Raw genomic sequence first — 8,309 nt, 5'->3', positions numbered from 1 at the left:
GAAAACTCTTGTGTGTAGGACTGGGCGATGCTGAGGCCAGGGCTCTCCCACAGCTGTCCAGTTCCAGGATGATGCACAAGCTGTTGTTCATTCCACACAGAGAAACTGCACCCCTGACTTCCAGCCCTCCTGCAGCCCTGTCCGCCTCTGTCCTGGAGCTGGTCCCTCAACAGAGTTCATGAATTAGTTAGAGGCAAAGACAGTGGGTCCCCAGGATTGGACTGGGCGCCTTCCGCTGTGGTAGTAATGCACGGGAGGTAGTCCTGGGATACAGATACCTAGAGACCAGAATGAAGCAAATCTGATACAAGCTCTTCATGCAAACATACACATTTTCTGTGACAGATTCAGACTTGTCAATATAAAATGCCTTGTCCTTATAGGGACATACTCACTGAGCATTGCTTCTTCCCTGACCCACTGCATGACAGCCGTGTTTTCCAGTGCCTACATGCACAGATTTCACCCTCACTGTGTCATCTTGCTCTTTCACTTCCTGTCTCGTGGTTTCTGGGGACATGGTTTTTTAAAAGGCAATGCTCCATTTTCTGCTTTCAGAAGGACCTCTCTGATGGCAATCTTCCAATTTTCTATTCTTGACTGCTCAAAGTTGAGCCAAGTAGGAGGGTTAAGAAGACTTCTGCTACAATTCATCTAACAGGCTTCCCAAATTTCCATTTATTCAAGTACTGTATTTAACATTGTTTATGGAACCTGAAATACAGGGGTGGGTCACATGACTGAGAAGAATCCACTTGGAATACAGCATCAGCAAACAGGCTGAACAGATATTGAAAGAGGGGAGAAAACAACTGTATTGAAACACAGAAACAGACGGTAACCCTCGAGCCTTTAGAGAAAAGCAAAAGTACTTAGCTAATAATAAAGAAAGGTAGAAACTAAAAAAAAAATAAAGGCAAGTAAAAGTGGAGGACAGGAGGAGAATGCATGAATGCATGGAGAAGGCAGAGACTTTACTTATTTTTCATCTTTTCAGTCACTCTGGCATATTCTTGCATCCAAGGTAACTTCTTCTTATGGCTCACAAAATTCTTTGTAGAGAAGAATTGTGTTGATACTCTCAGTCTTCAGCTTCAGTTGGCCCCATTCTGCCTTTAATGTTGCTTCCACAATATCAGAAAAGATCTCAGCAAGTGAGTTAAGTGATACCACCAGATCATGAACCCTCAGCAAAAGCCTGCATGCCTTTTTGCCATCCTGCAACCAGTTAGGACTTGAGTCAAGCATTTCTGCCAAATTCTACTGGAAGTCACAGGGAAATGTTTTCCTTGCTTAATATCATCTCATGAGATGCACAATGAGACAAGACATGCAACAGGCTATTGTGCAATTGCAGCCTGACACCAGTCTCATTCAGAGCACAGCACAGGGAAAAAGGGCCTATTTTTTGACTGCAGTGGGTACTCACACACAGCAGAGATGGAGATAAACTTGCACAGAAGTTAAGTCCTTTGGTTTTTTGCTGCTTTTCTCAAGTGGATCACTTCAACAGCATCTCTGCTTGGTTGCTATGAAAAGTGCTGTTACAGAAATCTGCCTTTCCACTCATTTTACATTACAAATTGATCAGTGCATTTGTTTTCCATCACAAACAGTTTGAATCTCTCCCCATTCCTTGAACCAAATCTTTATATAGTTTCTGGTAGAATTAAGTGCCCCCAGCAGCCATTCCCCACAAACACATCCAGCATGGAAGTACTTGGGGAAGCAGAACCTGGAAATACCTTTTCTCTCCTTCACTTGGTTTTAGACAGTGACCAACCTGTTCCTTTTCCCTTTGCATGGAGTAGCTCTTGATAAGAATGAGCTGGTCCTTCAGTGAGGTGTATGGTCTCTGCTTTCTCCAGAAGTCTGGAGATACCAACAGGTCTTCAAAGGGTGTCTACCACTAGGGCTTCTCTCGAGACCACTCATGATTTATAAGACAACACTGTTCCCTTTGCTTCTTACCAGCTGGCCAGGAATAGGTGAGGGCACAACTCAGATCCAGGTCACTTATGTTCACAGAGATTTGGTTGCAAATATTAAGAAGAGTCCTACACAGAAGCTGTACAGCCCCAAACAAACTGAGCTGTCAGAGATACCAGCTTGCTCTGAGCTAACAAGGCCTGACAGTGAGTGTGCTCCTCCACAGCATGGCTGTGGCTGTTCTTCAGGACATCTCCAGGAGAAACTGCATCACCACCAGCTCTGCATGAGCAACTCTTTGGGCTCCAGCCCTCAGGCTGCACAGGCACAGCTGGGGAGGAAGGGAAGGTCTCTGAAGGCCTGCTGTCAGAGCTTCACCAGTACTAGCAAACCTCAGATAACTGTCAGCACAGGGGCTTTTGTGTTACAAACACAAATGGGTTTCAAGTTTTTAGCACCATAGTTCTAAAACACATATACCCATGCATGAAAATTTTCTAGCTCTAGCACACTAGAAAAATGCTAGGTATAAGTTCATTATCAATAAAAATGCTCTGTTGTGCCTGAAGAAAAATCAGATGTGATGCAAATGGCAAAAAGGGCTTTTGGACAGAAATAGGGGAGATTTTTTTTCACTTTACTTCTTTAAAAAACAAAGACAGGCAAAAATGTACTCCTAGCTTGCTTTCCTCCTGCATCATAGAATCATCTTGTCTTTATTTCTTTGGACATAAGTACAAGGCTACTGTCTCACTGTACTTGTATGTTGTAATTTAAATTAATTGCACTGTTAATAGTGACTGGAAAAAAATCCTCCATCCATTAGGAATATCCTGCAAGGAAAATGCATGTGTGCCTGAAAAAATAGAGATTACTCTTTGTAAATAAGAACAACATTCAATTAGTTATGAGAGTCCCATCTAATATGATGTGGAAAAGGCAACTCAGAGGCCACACTGATATCTGATATGTGGCACACTCTGCTCTGACTTTGAAAGTAGGCCACGTATGAGAAAAGAGAGAAGCATCTGTTATCAATCCTTGGGAAAAAACAATAAGATTAATTCCAGAATACATTTCCTACCAAAATGCTGGATGACTACTGCTTCCACAGAATAGTTCCCATGTCTTTACCTAGCTACTGAAAATCACTTATTGTTGGTTGTACCTCATCAGGACATCTTATTCATCAAAGCTGTCCAGATTTTGCACACCAGTACAAATCCTGTTTCTCAGTTATGCAAAGTAGGTACTATGTGTCATTGTCACCTAAATCAAGGCAGAAAATTGTATTCCTATAAATCATTGTTTGGGAAATGCATTATTAGAGGTGAAATCATAGTATCTAAAACTGGATAATTGTCAGAATGGCATTAAAATGAAGAAACATGAAGTGAGAATGACTACTTAAAGCTGCCTATTACCTTGGAACATGCTAATATTGTCAGCAAGACTCATCTTTACTTTCCCTAACAAGACACCAGCTTTTTTTGCCAGTGTCATTCAAGGTGCCTCTTGAGCACGTAGGTATGTAATTTGGCATTATGTAATTCCGTGTGATGCTATATCTGAGAAAACCACTCCACCTAAATATCTTGCACACAACCATGACAGACATGTTGATCAATCAAAACTGCTGCCAGGTGACCAGAGAGCTCAGAAGGGTAATTACACAAAACTGAAAGTTTGTCGAATTGCCAACATCTGTCATGCAGAATAATTCCATTTTGGTGACATCAGTGTGATTGCATTCTGTCTCAGATTTTTATTATTCTGTATATACACTTCTGTAGAGAGTGCTTTCTAGAACTCCTGATGGAGAATCAAGTTAGCAAGCTGTGATCACGGGAATTTTTTTTAATTAGCTGTTAGTGGTTAGTTTCTTTGCCCCATGGTAGGGAAGGAGTAAGAAGCGCAGAGGACATTGTTCTCCAAGGAGCTCAAGGCAAATGGAGGAAGGAAGAGTGCATCTGAGGGTATGCTTTACTCACCCTGCAGCTTTGAGGATCCAGGAGCTGTGGGAGTCATAGCTGAGAAGCAAATGCACTCTGAATCACAGAGTTACTCAATACAGGCAGCGCATAGTGCATCCTGTCTGTAACGCTCTGTTAGGCTGAAACATACCCTGAGGACTAAAATGTCTCTTTTGTAAAGGAATCAAAATGTTTGTATTAAAAAAGAAGCAAGGTGACTTCAAAACTCTCCCTATAACAAAATTACCTGCACTTCATTGCAACCCAGCATGGTGGCAGCTAAGAGGGATAGTGGCAGACTTGATTAAAACAAATAGACACAAATATTAGTGATCTAGATACATGTGAAAGTGCCTCTGACTGGGGACATTTACAGCAAAACATATGTCTGAGAGGAATGTTCACGGAGAGGAATGTTCCTGTAGCTAATAGACTGGATAATAATTCAGAAGCTCTACTGCCTACTATTCCTGATATTAAGATAATTTCCTATACTAAAGCTTTCCAAAGTTTTCAAAAGTGCTTGTGAAACTTTGGAAACTAAATGACAGGATTCTTGGAGTCCAGAGCCAGGTTTTGCAGGAGCACTCCCCACTGGTTTTCAGGAGACCTGGACTCAGCAGTGCAGGGGACATCAGTACCCAGCTAAACCATCAAAGCGCTCTTCCAATACAGTCGTACAAGCTCTTCCAGGACCCAGCTGACTCCTCATGCTTGGATTGCACTGTGCTGTGCAATGCCACACATAAAGCTTTTACTGCACTCTATGCATGTTGTAAATATATTACTCAACCAAGCTTAGACGTGACTTTGTCATTTTATTGCAGCCTTTTTGTCACTCTCAATCCTCTTGTACCTCATTCTCGTGCTTTTTAAAAAGAGAGTCCCTGTTCGACCAGTTCTTGTAATATAAAAAGCAATATAAACTGCAGCTTTTTCTGTAGCTGCACATCCTCCTTTGAAAGGAAACTCTAAGGCAAGGATCCAGTTCTTTGTTTTTGTCAAACCCACACAAGTGCTTTTAAAGGTGACATAGAGTTTGTATCAGTTGCAGAACTAGCAAGAAAATTACAGGGGCAAATAACAACTTCTAGGTTTGAACTTGGCAGAGAAGTTCAAATGAGGTCAAATGTGATTTAGTGTCACACTAAGCCCTGGTGTGAAGAAAATGGAAACTGATTGCACTGGCAATAAGGAACAAAAAAGATGAAGCATCTAATATTTACATTTTGTCTTACCTCCTATTAACACACAATTCCTTATCTGAGGAAAACATTTCCCTCATGAATTGCCTTTACAGTAGGGAAAAATAGAAATAAAAGCACTACATAGTTTTATCTCCTTGCAAATCTCCAGAAAAATCCTGTCTACAATTACATACAGCTCCACTGGATAGCACAAGCATGGTCATACTGGGTCAGAGCAAAGGTCCATCAGCTCAGAGTCCTGCCTCCCACAGCGATCAAAAGCAGATTCGTGAGAAGATTACAAAAATATCCAGAACAAGCAGATGATGGTATTTCCCACTGATGTTCTCACGGCCTCCTCAGGCATTTCCTCAGCCAGAGGTGATTGCTAAATGCTTAATAACCCTTGGTAGATTTGTCTTCCACGAGCCTGTGCAGGCTCCCTCTGAGTCCTAGAACCATTTACCACCCGCAACACAATGCAGCAAGAAATCCCACAGCCTAATTACAGGCGATGTGCAAGAAACACCATGTTGTTGTTGTTGTTGTTGTTGTTGTTGTTGAGAGCTGGTTACCTGCTGTTCACCTCTGCACCTTATACTGGAAAAAACTGTGAGCAAACACTGTGAGCAAAAACTCCTTGTTTATTCCTTGCCCTTGACTGACAATTTTACAGGGCTCCCAGTTGTACCTCTTGTTCCATCCAGCAGCCTTTCACCGTCCACGTGGCTCCTTTGGGAACCTTTCTGAGTTCTCTTTCGTTCCTCAGGTGGGGACCAGAACTGTTTAGGCTCATCAACACAGATTTATCCAGTGGTCAAGTGGTGTTATTTTTTTTTTTTACCTAAAGGGAATCAATTTGCTTTTATTTTTATCACCACTGAGCTGAAACTTTGACAGAATTATCTGTTGTAATTCTGCAATTTAATTACTGCATGGTCAATGCATTGAACATGTAATGGTCAAGTCAGAGGCTGTAATTTTATACACTGGGATTGGTTTCTTTCCCCCAGATGCACCATTTTACCAACACACTGAACTCTTTTTTCTTCATTTGAAAGAAAGTTCAGCTTTTTGAAGGATGTCTTCTTAATTTAATAATTTGTTTAATTCTGCTGTTTAGCAATGCCAGCATCCTCTCACCCTTTCTTAAGGCTTTCTTCACATGTGGTATGCATTTCTTGAATGCTTCCAGTATGTCCCCAAAGGGTCTCCATGCCATCTGCAAGGATTGAACTCCCCCACCTAAGCCTTCTGATTTTCTTTGGAGCAAGTATTCTCCTTTTTCTGTAGCTGCTTATTTTGAAGTTGGTATAAGCAAGTTCTCTACTCCTTATTAAGCATACTTTGATAGAGGAGAATATAAAATTGGACACAGATCCCACAGAAGAACAAAAAGATTAACTCATAAGTCAACCGCTGTGGCAGCCACCAACTTCCCTGATGTAGTAAACTATGAATCAGAACATAAAGGTGATATAATGCTCAGGTAATAGGACAGCTGTACTCAGACATGATGTATTGAGATCCCTCAGTGTGGCGTGTAGGATCTTCAGCACTTTTAGTTAAGTAAAATTAATGCTTTTAAGTAAAAGGAAAATGTCTACACTCACAAGGCATATATCATGATCTCAGAACAGAGACCATGGAAAAAATGTGAATTCATCTTTCCTACATTTCTTTCTTTCTTTGTGAACAACTGAAAAAATCCCCTCTTTATCAAAAAAGGTGTCTGTCCTATCCCCAACAAATTGTAACTCCTACCATAATTGATGCCTGGTTGCTGCATCAAACTGTAGAAAGACCACTTCTCTGTGAATGGCTAACAGCTGGGATACTCTGCTGAGATCCAGTGGATTCTGGAAGCTGTAATAATTATCTGTATGTCTTGAAGTTCAGTCCCTGCAATCTCAAAATGAGTAAGTTTCTCAGGTAAGGTGTCAGAAGCTGCATATAAAAATACGTCAGTTTTGTAAACTCCTTTTCCCTCCAGAGGTTTTGTACTTCAGGACTTTCTCCATTTTTCATCCTCCCCTGTGATGCAAAAGAAGAATGTGTTTACAAGCTGCTCAACATTACAAAACCAGACTTTAAGAACAGATTTTGGCAGGTGGAGAATTATGAGGATGTAGTAAAGTCAGGGAAGAAAAGGCATAGTAATGAAAAGTTGCAGCAACTCGAAAGAGTGATTCTTTCATTAGCCTTTCCCATTAAAACGTTAATCATTATGAAATCCCAGCAAGGATGGTGGTAAATCCTACTGACTATCATATTAGGATTATGTTTGTCAGACACAAGCAGAATCATGTCCAGAGATGGCATTTTACTTACTCCAAAGACCTAAACTAGATACTACCTGATTCGGGATAAGAGGGACAACATTTCCAACAGTGTTTTAATAAAATACTATTGTAGCTCAATCCTGCAAGATAGTGAATATTTTCCTACTGAAGCTCTGAAGTTTCTGATTCCCTCTAAGCTTAGCAAAAACTTCTCAAAGCAATGGGTCTCTGTGAGTCATTACCCTTACAAGAGCACCTGCTCTTACTTGGTGCTTGTAGGAAGTGTGTGCACAGGGCTTGACAGCCTCCCAAGACAGCCCTGGCAGAAGTGATTTAACTCAGAAGTACCTGTTATAGAAACCCAATGTTCTCTCTGTCAGACTGAAGGGCCTGCCATCATTCAGGGAAGTTAAATGGTCTGATTTGGAGGAGAAGGAAATTACTCCTCAGCAGCAGCAACCAAAAAGATCTCTTGGTCATGAGCAACAGAGTAAAATTCTGTACAAAATGTGTCACAGAGACAGCAGAGCACTGAGGATTCTATCACTGTCCATATTTTCTGTTTTAAAGGTGTAGTAACTAGGCACGCATTAGATGTGTCTGAAATTGAAATACATTACACATAATATTCCTCCTACATCTGGTTATGTGGTTTCTCACTGATCATTGAGCTCAGCCTTTCTGATTGTTTCAAAGCTCATTATGCATGCTAATTTACGTGAGCTTTCTCAGTCATATACAAATGAAGTTACTGATATGCACTTGATGGCACAATGAGCACACACCACAGAACAGGAAGGGCTTTTTGTCAAAGAAAATAAAACCACTTCAAAAATCAAACATTCATAAGCACAGTAGTAAAATAAAAGCTGTAACAAGTATTTATGATTCACTGACTCCTTTCTTCCTTCCAAAATGAAAATTCAAGACGATAAATT

Source organism: Aphelocoma coerulescens, chromosome 3, assembly GCF_041296385.1.
Source record: "Aphelocoma coerulescens isolate FSJ_1873_10779 chromosome 3, UR_Acoe_1.0, whole genome shotgun sequence".
Taxonomy (NCBI): Eukaryota; Metazoa; Chordata; class Aves; order Passeriformes; family Corvidae; genus Aphelocoma; species Aphelocoma coerulescens.
The sequence above is the reverse complement of the archived record's forward strand: the minus strand, read 5'-3'. Positions refer to the sequence as shown.